Raw genomic sequence first — 13,284 nt, 5'->3', positions numbered from 1 at the left:
TTCACCTTGTTAGAGGGAATGTCAGTTGAGCAGTTAGTTTGCAAAACAACCTGCTATTGTACCTCATGGAGAATGTGCACATAACTCAGCCATGAAGAGGGAATTGTGCACATTGCCTGGTCAATATGCATCATCTCCAGCAGGTTTTTGGAAAATGTCCATATATCAACTAAATTTTGTGCATCCTCCTGCCATTATGTATAATCCCAGAAAGCTTTGAGGACTCAGCATATTTCAACCAAATGTTATTCTCTGGTCAATATGCATAATCTTCAACAGGCCTCGGGGACAGTACATATCTCAACTGCATTTTGTACATTCTGTGGGCAAAATGCACATTCTCCAGGCAGTGTTCTGTTATGAAAATCTGTAACAAACAGGTTTTTCCCCAGATGTTGTTGGCGCCACCTACTGTTGGTCTCCCTGCTTTCTGCTCTACCAATGGGTACCAGTCACCACTGGGACCCACTCATCGTGCAACCTATTATTTTAAGGAGAAAAAGTAGCTTGATTGTGTGATCCTCAGTTTGGACTAAAGTTCAGTTCATCTGCATATGATGAAGGAGGGATGGAAGCCCAAAGCTTCCTCTTGCATCCTTCACATGTGCAACCTGCTTTCAAAGCACTGTGAAATCTTTTTTTTATTTGGTCAGGGCTTTCATGGATGAGGAAGGGAAAACAACCTGAGATGACTAGGGATGGTGCAGAAGTAACTGAAAGATGCTGTAACCATCCGTCTGGTGGTAATATATACTGTCGCTGAATGTAATGGGGGCTCATCTCTGCAGAGAAAGGAGCCCAGAGGGTTTTGTGCCTGTTTTTCAGATAATGCAGTTCAGATAATGGAGTCTTTCTACTGCACATCCGCTAGTCCGTGGCTGAATTTTGTTTCTATTATACTTCCCATTCCTTCGGAGCACAAATGGCAAAGAACCTGCAATTCACATATACAGTATTTATTACTTTGTATGCACGGCGCCTTATGTAGAACATGTGTTTTTATCCCCTATAATCTATGGTTATAGAAAGTTGATAGAGAGGCAGTTTAAAAAGAGAGAGCACCCTGCAGATTAAGGTGCAGCCGGCATCATTAGAAACACTTTACTGGTACATTGTGCCACTCTTTGATGGGAAAGCAGTGGTGCTTAGAAAAAATAAGAGAAATAGATATACATTCTGTTTGACTACAGGGTCTAATTATACATTCAATGGCCAGCTTTATGGTGCACATCTACAGCACCTATTTATATTTGATTATGCAAGAAGAGAGGCTGAAATGTCCTAAACCAGGGGTGGCCAACTCCCAAGAGACTGCGATCTACTCGATCTACTCACAGAGTTAAAAACTGGCAGTGATCTACCCCCTTTTGGGGGGTTCGGGTCAAAATTGTTGAGTTTTTTCAGGGAGGAGGTAAAACGTTGAGCTTTTTTTAGGGGAGCCACAGTTCCGCTTCTTTGCGGGGAGCCAATGATCTACCAGTGATCTACCACAGACGTCCAGTGATCTACTGGTAGATCATGACCTACCTGTTGGACATGCCTATACTAATGAGAGGCTGAAAATCTTCCCCTTCCTTGTCCATATTGCATGAACAGCCAATGGAAGCTCATCCAACTGGCCCCCAACTGTCTCCCTTCTTACTAATGCCAGAGGGTGGCCCTCGCTGTCAGCTGCCTCCTCCTCTGTCTCAGTGTTCCCATTATAGAATTCAGCAGGAAAGAAGAGGGCAAAAACTCGAGGGAGTTGGCTCGGCCTGGCCTTGGCTCTGGCTCCACCTACTGTTGGCTTCTCTGCCCCACAATTCCAAATGAGTATCAGCTGCAACCTCGACCAGCCCATATCATGCTCCTGTTTTAATGGCTGTAGCTCAGGCAAAAAATTGCACAAAACCCACAAAAGCAACCCTGGACAGATAAGCTAAATAGCACAGCTGGCAGTGATGTTGTCAGGGGAGGATTTTGAGACAGAATTCCAGGATCCCTCTGGGGCAGCAGAACGAGAAGGTGGCCACTATATGGAGCAGAGCTGGCTTACCACATTTTGAAGTAATACTTGCTACCATCTAAAGGGCAGGACCCCGTAAAAATGGCCAAGGTGTAAAATTAGCCACTAGTTGCTGATCAGGTCTTTAGCAGAGAGGTAGACTAGAAATAAATCAGGCCAAACAGGGAAGCCTGCTTTCAAACAGCAAGGGCTTCAGGTTGGACCTGGGTAGTTTTCAACATTAACCGGAATGGTTGCCTTAAGGAATTTAGCATTTGTAAGCAATGTGTGCTTGTTTCTACCTTCTACCTCCCCCTACTTATGCATAGTGGAAACAAAAACATCTTAGCATTTTTAAATGTAAAGATGCTCACTCCATCAGGTTTTCTATATTTCTGATCTGGACCTGTCTGTTTCATGAGATAAAAGCTCTCTTTTCCTTGACAAAGCTAAATTTGATTTTCAACATGCCATTTTTAAAATTCTAGTTTGAGGTCATATACCCCACAATATTTCTTCAACCAAATTTTATTATGACTCTTTGAAAACTGCTTTATTTAATACACTTCTCAAAAGCTCCTGTTCCATGCTGGTTGCAGCCCTGAGAAGGAATGTTCCTGTTACAAACTGGGAAGAATCCCCTGCAACATTTTGTTGCAGTTTCTCATGCAATTTACTGTAGCTAAGCATATGGCCCAATTTAGAGCCCAAACAAGGAACAAAAATCCACTGTGCTAGCAGGAGACTGTAGCTGACAGGGTTTTGCACTTAAAATAAATTAGTTCTTTCTTGCTCCGAATTGGATAAATATGATAACTGAGAAGCAGAATTTCATGTCCTCCAAGAAAAATAATAATAAAGCAGCTTTCTCCAAGGCTCACAAAACTTCAGAAGAGATTTTGCTGGGAAACATTTTAGGAGCCTTATTTAGCTATCAAGTTGGTAAAACCCATTAACAATTCACTTTAATGACTAGAAGATTGCAACTGTTTTTGAAGTGTGTTTGACATAGTTATATACTGTGGGCTGTGAAAATAAGCCTTGCGCTCTTCAAAGTTCCATTCTTCACAAGCAAAAAAGGTAGCTAAGGCAAAACAGAAGAAAAAGGAAACAGTCTATAAACAGGATACAATTTCTCCTACATAATCAGATTTTTCTTATTCTTTTGATTGGACAAGTATCTTTAAGATATTTCATTTTAATTTCATCATTACGTGTAAAAAGAAACAACCCAGGAATGGATAAAATTAGCCATTAATAATTCCTCCCATTTTGTGCTATGCAGTAGAGTAAATGCATTTACAGTTTTAGATATTCCCCCTCTAAGACCAAGAGATAACAAGGATTTATTGAGCCTGAAACATTATGTGTATCTTTTGAAATGCTTTATCCTAGTTTTCTTATTGCCTGAATAATAGCTAGAGCTGGAAGATGAATTAAAGATGAAACACCTCACTCTGGAGAATGTTAGAATTGCAGTTAGATTGGGGCACTCCCTGTTTTTAACATGGTAATATTTACTTGAAATGCCCCAGGCCAGCCTTCCTTAACACTGTCCCCACTCCTGATGCTCTTCAACTCCTATCACCCCTGGCCACCATGGCTCAATTGCCAGGGATAATCAGGATTTTAGTCCAAAACGTCTGGAGGGCATGCAGTTTTCACATAGACACACAGGCAGGTGTGTCATATGAAGTCTGACCATTAGAACAGACTGACCACTGGTCCTGTTAGCTAGTGATGATGGGAGTTATAGTTCCAAAACATCTGGAGTGCCAAGGTTCGCCATCACTGGTCTAAGGGATCGGTCCTGAGCTGAGATCTGTTTTGCCCAGCAGCTCAGCATCCAGCATACTTTATGCCCGCAATTTAAGCTGGCATGATTTACACCAACTTCCTGTGTTGAGAATGGCCCAGTAACTCTGCATTTCCTCCACTGACTGGCAGCAACTCTCTAGGGTTTCAGGCGAGGGAGTCAGTCCTACTCAGTGATGCCAGAGATTGAACCTGTAGAGTGTATTCTCTGCCATTCCCCGTCAAACAAGATCTTCAGACCTCACCAGTTTTCTGCCTGCTGTGCAGCTGTGAATGCCTTTCCATATCCACTTCATGAAGTTCATGTGAGCCCTTGTTTTAGTGTGAATGAGGATACACATGGCTTTCCTGTATGGAAGCTATCTGTATATCTGTACAGTGAGCCACTTGAAGGATTGTCTCCTATGAACATCTGCTCATCCTTTAAAGATCAGCTGCTGTGCCCTTCTGACACGTCTCATTGCCTCTTGAGGCACAACTTGTTGTAATACCCCAAGAGGGTTTTCTGTATGGTGATGCCTAATCTATGGGACTCTCTTCCCCAAGGAGCTACCCTAGGTCCCCTCCCTCACTATTTGTATTCCATCAACATCTGACATGATTTCTTCTAAAACAAGCTTTGGATTCCATTGTTGCTTAATGTAATTTACCTACAAATTGTTGCTTTTTTTGTCCTTTATGTTGTTGTTTCTTGATGCTGCTTTTAGTTTAATTAAGATTTGTTGTTATTGTTGTGTTTATTTTAATATTTTATAAGCTGATTTGAGTAACTCCTCTTGGACAAGATAGTACACATTTATATATGTAGATGCATGGGACTCTTAATCCCAGAGTTGTGAGTTTTATCCCCATGTTGGGCAAATCATTCCTGTATTGTAGGGGGTTGGAATAGATGACTGTTGTGTTCCCTTCCAACTCTGTGATTCTATGGTTCTATATGCATCACCACTCATGAATTGGCCTGAAATCTGAGCTCTTTGATTGATAAAGTATGTTGGTGTTTTCTTAGTTGTCTTAAGTATAATTTATACTTTAGCGGAACAGCTTCTAAAAAATTAAAGGGTGTGAGGGGAAGGAATGCCAAGGACCACGTGAATGAATTGGGAATTGAATTTAGTTACTTTTTGGAGAATGTGAACTGGAACTAATTCGGTTTCAAAATTAACTTACCGAACACATATTAAGACCTGATGTACGTGTCCGTGACTCATGTGGTAGAATCTTCTTGGGTTCTTCCATACAAGTGCTTATTATGGGATTGGTCCTCCTTGTGCATCCACATGAAATTGTTTGCATCAAAATGCCAGCCCATATTCCACTGCCCCTGTTGATCCAATCTACCCTTTCCAGAAAAAATCCAGTAAGTTAAAAAAGAAAAGAAAAAACCAAGCCCAACCCTATGAGCCATTTGCAACAACCTTGAAAATTAAGTCCTTCTCTGGCAGCACCCTTTCCTTGGAGCTGCCACAAGCAAATCTAATCCACATTCCTCTGTGGCCCAGGTTTCCCAAACTGCACTTTCCTGCAGAAAGAACACCATCTGAATTGTAGTTATTTCCACAAGGGCACAGACCTTGAGTAGTGAGAAAGCAGCTGCCATTCTGGGTTCATTGAAACCCAGGAATCCGACTGCAGATGAAAATGTTGGCACTTCTATCTGCTTTGTGACTGGCATTTCTTGTAATGAACTGCAGCAGACATACATGGTTTCAAGCAGAAGGCAAGCCACTAGTCTTTCGCCTGGAAAAATGAATGCACCTCTCAGTTTTGTCAGATGGTTCTGTTTTCTGGGAACTCGGGGCTGCAATCAGATAATGCCAGCAATTGAGTTTTTGTAGGGGCACCCCACATAAGTCTCGGTAAAAAAACTGGGACAAGCTTAGTGACAACTAGAAATGGGAGAAAAATCCAGTCCAGTTCACATTGTAATACCAGCCTACCAAATCCGCATTTGCTGAAACAATATGCAAACCAAAACATAGTTCTCCTTCAAAGTTCACACTTCACTGATTTTTTTAGTGTAGTTCTTCAACCAAAAATGTGTACGTGGATGGAAAGTGTGCATAGACTGCATCTATTAGTGAAAATAACATATAAAGATTGATTATATTAGTGGGAAATTGCTTGCAAAAATGTGTATCTGAGGCAAAAGCACATACAAATACTTGACCATTTTTAATGAGAACTTCTTTTTTAAACAATCAAAAAATACGCAGAACCGTAGCAAACTGAATTTAGGATTAGAAAAATGAAGAACTGATTTGGCCATCTCGTGGGCACATGTTTTGGGTTTGAATCCTGGTATTTCTGGGTTGAAAGCCACTAGCTGCTACAAGTCAGGATGGAGCCTACTGAGCTGGACCAATAATATAAGGTAGGTAAGGACCACCAGAAAGCCAAAATGAAATAGGTGTCTCTTGGAATTAGGAGTTGCCTATATTTTATGACAGGTGTATGCAATGCAAACACTAGGGTTTTGGAGAACCTGGGCAAAACAGCCTCAGTGAGTTCCCTTGACCAGCAGGAGAAGAGAGTGTTGTATATCAAGCATTCATTCACACTGCCTCTGACCTTCTTGAGATGTTCTAGCTAACGTGATGGTGGTGGCACTGTTGATAAAGTGCCTGACCTTGTCAGCCTCTGCAGCCAGCTCTGAGCCACTGCTGCAATGAAGCAGATTGTAACCAGCAGCTGGCCTACTACAACACCGGTACCGGGGTGTGGGGTCTGGGGAAGTTTGAGAATTGGCATCAATGCCAGTTTGCCCACTTGAAGCTGAAACCCCCCAAGGGTTCATGCTAAACAAACAAAAACATGTGGAAATGGAAAGAGTCCTGCAAGCTAACTCACTTCTCATGGCTACCAAGGCTTGTACCTTTCAGAGGTTGCCCTCCTTCTAAGCAACTGTTAAGGGGGTAAGGAATGATCTCTTCAGGCAATGCAAAGAGTTCTGAGTCATCCAGAATCATGCTAGAGCATTCCCTTTTCCTGCAGGCAGAAAGAGCAGCTGCCCAACAGTGGCTGGTGAAGTGGTTTGCTAGGCAAAGCTGCCAGCAGCTGCTTCGTGGTCATCAGAAGGGGAGCAGAATTCCTGTCCATACCTTTTAGGCACCTGGAGGCAGGGGGAGTCACAGCCAGCCAGGGGCGGAGGAAGGGGGATGCGGTAGGTGCAGTCCGCCCCGGGTGTCACCACTGAGGGTGGTGACAAAATGCCGGGCAGCACTCCCCGCAGGGCCTGCAGCATATCCGAGCCACACGTCTCTCCTGGGAGAGGTGTAGTGGCTTGAGCGCTTGCAGGCTCCATGCTGCCCAAACGGTTCATCTCCAGCTGTAGGGTGGCTGAGTGGGAGGAGGCAGGCAGACACTGAAGGCCCCGTGGTGCACCCCAGGCACCTGAGCAGCTTGCTCTGCCACTGCAGCCAGCAGCGTGTAGCTGAGATGGAACAGTCATTGCTGCTGATGAAAGCAGTGTGCGTGCGTCCTGGGACGATTGATCCAGTTGTGTGCTTACATTCTCCAATGCCCACTGCGGACTTGCATGCTGGGGGTTGGGGGTTGTTGTTGTTGTTTTTTGGCCTCTGATTTCTCCATACATTCACACCCCTCTCTATCTTCCATCCAGGCAACCAAGAGGCAATATCAGAGAATGAGGGCACATTCCAGCCAGAGAAAAACACTTCAAGAGGGCATGAAGTATGGCTGGTATGGGGTGTGGTCTGGGGAGAGCTCCAAGGGCCAGAGAGATAGTGAGTTCTGGAGGGCCACATAGTTTCCCTACCCCTGGCTTAAAAGTATGGACAGGAATTTCTCTTCCCACTCGGTCCTCCTCACACAGTGACTGCTGCTGGTTTTGACCCATGAACTACTGTATTTTTTGCTCTATAAGACTCACTTTTCCCCTCCTAAAAAGTAAGGGGAAATGTGTGCATGTCTTATGGAGCAAATGCAGGCTGCGCAGCTATCCCAGAAGCCAGGACAGCAAGAGGGATTGCTGCTTTCACTGTGCATCGATCCCTCTTGCTGTTCTGGCTTCTGAGATTCAGAATATATTTTTTCTTGTTTTCCTCCTCCAAAAACTAGGTGCGTCTTGTGGTCTGGTGCATCTTATAGAGCAAAAAAATACGGTATTGGTGGCTGCCTCTGCTGCTGCTGCTGCGAGAATTGTTGAACGCTGGGGGAACAACTCACCCCAGCAATGGATGTTTATACGTCAAAAACGGTTTGCAAAGCTATAATCTATGGTAGTTTATTGTGGTGGGAAGAAACAAAGGTGGAATGACAGTAAAAAAGGGGATAGCTTCCAGGTGCAAGATGACACAGCAAATAGAAATTCCGCTGGACACATGGAGAGACAGTGAAGTTAGCAGTGTGCAGTGCAAGAACCTGAGGCAAGGATTTCTCCGCTCCTCCCCCCCTAGTGATTGATGGTGTTAACAGGGAAAGCAAGAAGCAATGAAGGGCGAGAGCAATGTTGGAAGAATTTGAGCCCAGTCCTTAATTGGTAGGAATTTATCCCTAGGGTATTCGACTTAACATAGCCTGGATGCTGTTTGTTATATTTGGGGGAATGCAGAGGAGGAAGATAGCAAGTACATTCTTCAAAACACCGATCATAAGAGTGTTTTATTCAAATATTTATGAAAACAACTGGCAACTGCAGTTTTGTTCACTAAGAAGTTATTTTATTTGGTCTTGGGGTGGGGTTTGCCATAGTACGATGTTTGTGACACTAGGTCCATTTTATAGGTGGCAAACTGAGGCTGAGACACAAGAGCATGCCCAAGTCCACCCAGCAAGGCCACAGAAGAAGGAATTTGAACCTGGGTCCATATTTGAGGGGCAATTGTCGTATTACTTTTTTTGTGTCATGGAAGTTCTTACTTTTTTTATAAAAAAAAGCATGCATAAAGTAATCACACACACATGTGGGTTGGGTGTGTATTGGCCCTGATGCATATTTTGGAAAGCAAATGCATGCATCAGCTGTTTGATGTAAGTTTCAGGACCAAACTATAGAGTTATGTAGCTTACAGCTCTTAAACAAACATATATACTAGATGCAAGGAAATAATAATACCTCAATGGGAGTTTTACCCAGGAATTGAGAGTTACACTCATAGAAGATGTCAGAACATTAAACCAAAGTAATCTTAATGCTCCCTAAAGCTGACCATAAAATTACAGGCCTAAGCAGTCTCTGTCTGCTTGGAACTTGACCAGTGTTATGGTCCTGAAGACGGATATCATAAACAGCTGTGGAAATTACTGTATTGCCTGAGACTTTTAAGGCCTTTAGAAGGAAGCCAGACCTTTTATAACCTCTGCCCCTTAACCCTGGTACTTGTATACCCTCTTTTATCACCCCATGTCCTATTTTATTCCTTCCTCTCCACATTTGCTGTTATATACAGTATCCTTTCTTCTTTCCAGTCACTTCCCAACATACCATGGGGTGTGCATTGCCTTGTTTGTTTGTTTGTAAAATATGTTGGCCTCTTGAAATTTTTCAGAGCCATCCTATACTATCAGTGTTCAAGGACACATTCCAGGCAAGCCAAACAATATCTGAGGACTGATAGAAAGGCCTGGAGGGTCTGTGGTTTTCCTTCTCTAGTCTATTTAATGCAACTTCTTGTTTGTTATGCGCTATCAATTTGGGCAGTGTGTTGCTCCGAATTGACCTGGAAGGGTGAGGCTGTCTTAACTTTTTGAATTCCTTTCACAGAATAGGTAGGTAAAGGTAAAGTACCTCTGGACAGTTAAGTCCAATCAAAGGTGACTATCAGGTTACGACGCTCATTTCGCTTCAGCCCAAGGGAGCTGGCATTTGTCCACAGACAGCTTTCTGGGTCACGTGGCCAGCATGACTAAAATGCTTCTGGCACAACGGAACACCGTGACTGAAACCAGAGCACATGGAAACGCTGTTTACCTTCCCACCGCAGCGGTACCTATTTATCTACTTGCATTGGCGTGCTTTTGAACTGCTAGGTAGGCAGGAGCTGGGACAGAGCAACGGGAGCTCACCCCATCGTGCAGATTCGAACCGCTGACCTTCTGATCAGCAAGCCCAAGAGGCTCAGTGGTTTAGACCACAGTGCCACCCTTGTCCATGTTCTATTTTCATAGAATAAGAATGCATGCAAAGGCCAAAGTGCTTCAGTCCTTCCTAATCCTGTGTCCCATGGAAGACTGACAACATGTGCAATTGAAACTCTGTTGGTAAATAAAGTAGTACCTTGGGTTACAAACACCTCGGGTTACAAACACTTTGGGTTACGGACTCTGCTAACCTGGAAGTAGTACCTCAGGTTAAGAACTTTGCTTTAGGATGAAAACAGAAATTGTGTGGCAGCAGGAGGCCCCATTAGCTAAAGTGGTACCTCAGGTTAAGAATGGTTTCAGGTTAAGAATGGACCTCCAGAATGAATTAAGTTCGTAACCTGAGGTACCACTGTATGAATGGAAACCCTCTGGCAACTTTGGAAGGTGGGCTCTTAATTTCTGAAACAGACATTGAACTCATTCCTTAACATCAAATATCCTTGATCTTGCACTGCCCCAATAAAGCTTTTGCAATTCTTATTTCATTCATCTTCTCATCCTCAGTGTGAGATAGATGGGTAATTATCCCAGCAGGTGTTCTTTAAACGTATCAAGCCAATTACTTCCCACTTTAAGAATTTCACTTTCAAAAAGATAAATCTGCTAATGTTGCATTAACAGACCAAACAGGCTTCAAGAAGCGTAACAGCTGCCATCTTCCTCCGGATCTACAATTTCTTCTCTCTCCAATGGCAAAATTAACACTGCATGCTCTGCTTTATGTATTGTAACAAGAGAAAGCATGGTAGTGGATTGTTTAATGGTGATACGAGTCACTATTTTCAAAGTCATACGTACAACATCTAAGAATGAAAAGATGTTAAATGGACTCCTGGGTTGCTGGCTTTGTAATAGTAAGCAGGTAACTGTCTGAAGCATTAGTGGAAAGAAGAAAGGGAGGGAATGGAAGATGAGCATGTTGCAAAGAATTTGTGAAGTTCATTCTGCTGGAACCTTAGCAGAACCCCAACATTTGCCAAAAACATAATCAAACCTTCCTGCTACATATGACGTTTATTAGTGTTTTGATTTGTTTTTGTAGCTTGGAATATGTTTTCTACACTCCTTGGGCTTTTATCGGCTGTCTCTTGGTCTTTGTTTAACTTAGCCCTATTCAGGTGTTAAGTACCCACAGTACGTCTGGGTACAGTGGTACCTTGGGTTACAGTCACTTCAGGTTACATACGCTTCAGGTTACAGACTTCGCTAACCCAGAAATAGTACCTCAGGTTAAGAACTTTGCTTCAGGATGAGAACAGAAATGGGGGTGCGGCGGCAGCGGGAGGCCCCATTAGCTAAAGTGGTACCTCAGGTTAAGAACGGTTTCAGGTTAAGAACGGACCTCCAGAACGAATTAAATTCTTAACCTGAACATACAAAAGGGAATATTCAGTAGCAGTTGGTGGGGCAGAACTGCTTACCTTAATTTCAGCTGGTGCAGAATTCAGTAGCCTGGTTGCACACAGGGGCAAGACCGTTTGAGCATATTACACCGATCCTGGCCCAACCACACTGGCTGCCAATTCAAAGTGCTGTTTTTTTATCTATAAAAGCCCTAAATGGCTCATGACAGCAATACCTCAAGGACTGCCTTTCTCCATATGAACCTACCCAGACCCTGAGACCATCCTCTGAGGACTTAAATTCAGTTCAAAAATTTTAATTTTTTTTTTAAGTCCTCATAAAAATTCATTAGCATTTTGGTGCAAATTTCTCCTAATACTGTATAGATGTTTTCATGCAATTTTGCTCAATATACACATTTTTGCGAAGCAGTTTCCCAGTTATATAATGCATTTTGGTACATTATTTTCACTAATAGAATGCATTTTTTATGCACACTTTACCCCAGTGTATGTATTTTTCTACACATTACTTGCTTGGAGAACTGCATTGCACAAAAGTTGGAGAAGTGCAAATTTCAATGGGATGACTAGGCTTTGGTTCTTGCATTGTTTTGGAGAGTACAGATTAGGTAGCTTCACCGTTAAATGTGAATTGAATAGAATGCATCTCCGTTCCCTCAACATTTAGGATTTCTTCCATGGGTTCAGAACCTCTAATTCAGTTTCCATCACCATGGAGGGAGCCCCCCATGCAGATATCTATTCTCATATAGGAACCCTTCAGACAGATGCTGTCCCCACGTTTCTCACTGAGAACTCAGATGGTACGGTCAGTATGCATATCTGTGCACACATTTCTTACTTGGGGGCATTGAATGCCAGGGCTCTTACAGTTTTATATTGTGTATTTCTTGTTGTTGCAAGCTGCCTTGATTGTTTTAATTCATGTAGCCACATCTCTGTGTGCACATTTGAGTCTGGCATATCAGAGGCATACTGTGGTTATATTACTTTTTTTTTTTTTTTTAGTTTGTTCTCCCCACTCTGCCAATTTAAATCAATTTAAATCCTTTCGGATAAAAATCCAAACCTGTAAACAAAAATCCATCGTGTTTCACAGCGAATAACCAGAGAGATCAAGGGACAATGGAGGCTAAGAGTTCTGCTTCAGTGCGCCAGAATGCCAAAGCATGAAAGGGTAAAACAATTAATTATAAGATTGATGCAACTTTAAACATCTTGCTTAGATAAAATCTGATTTGCTGCTTATCCTTCTGGGCTAATGTATGACTGTATTTAGCTGTTACGTTTGAAGCACTGCAGCCCTATTTATATAATTACAATTTGAAAGGTGAATGGTCTTGTTAATTACTAAGGATGATATTCTCAAAAGCATACAAGTGAATAGAATGCCATAGTATTGGTATGCAACAGTGAACTGATGGCTGATTTTTACATTACAGTCAACACATGGGAGTCGTGTATAGCGCTGTATAGCAGAGATGCCATGCAGCAGCTGTTGCGTGCAAGAGATGCTCACTGTTGGATCCCCCTGACAACATAGGCAGGAATACAGATGTTCAATGCCTCTATTCCACATCTAGTGCAGGAGCGGGGAACCTCTGGCCCACAGGCCAATCTTGCACCACCAGAGGGTCCACATTGGACCACCTGTCAATCTTCTGAAGACCAGCCCATCACTTGATGGGTGTGTGTGTCAGGTTTCAACCCTGCTGGGTGCTGCAGAGAACAAGACTGAACCCTCTGCTTATCTGCCGATGAGCAGATCCTATTGGGTGCTGTTTTGCCAGCATGGAACAGATCCTTGCAGAGTGCGCAGCTGAGCTCTCTGCTTATAGTTTCTTGCTGGGAACAAACTGCTCAATCAGACCTCTCCTCCTACCCCCAGGGGTCAACTTTGATAGGTGGGCAGGACCACCTACCTGTCAGTCACCTGGTGTCATTATTACATTAGATGGTTATTTGGTGAGGCTCTCTTCATTCTCATCTACAGTTACTGTGGTGTGGTTGAAT

The sequence above is a fragment of the Podarcis erhardii genome, assembly GCF_964252035.2.
Source record: "Podarcis erhardii genome assembly, chromosome: 12".
Lineage (NCBI taxonomy): Eukaryota > Metazoa > Chordata > Lepidosauria > Squamata > Lacertidae > Podarcis > Podarcis erhardii.
This window is presented reverse-complemented; position numbering follows the sequence as displayed.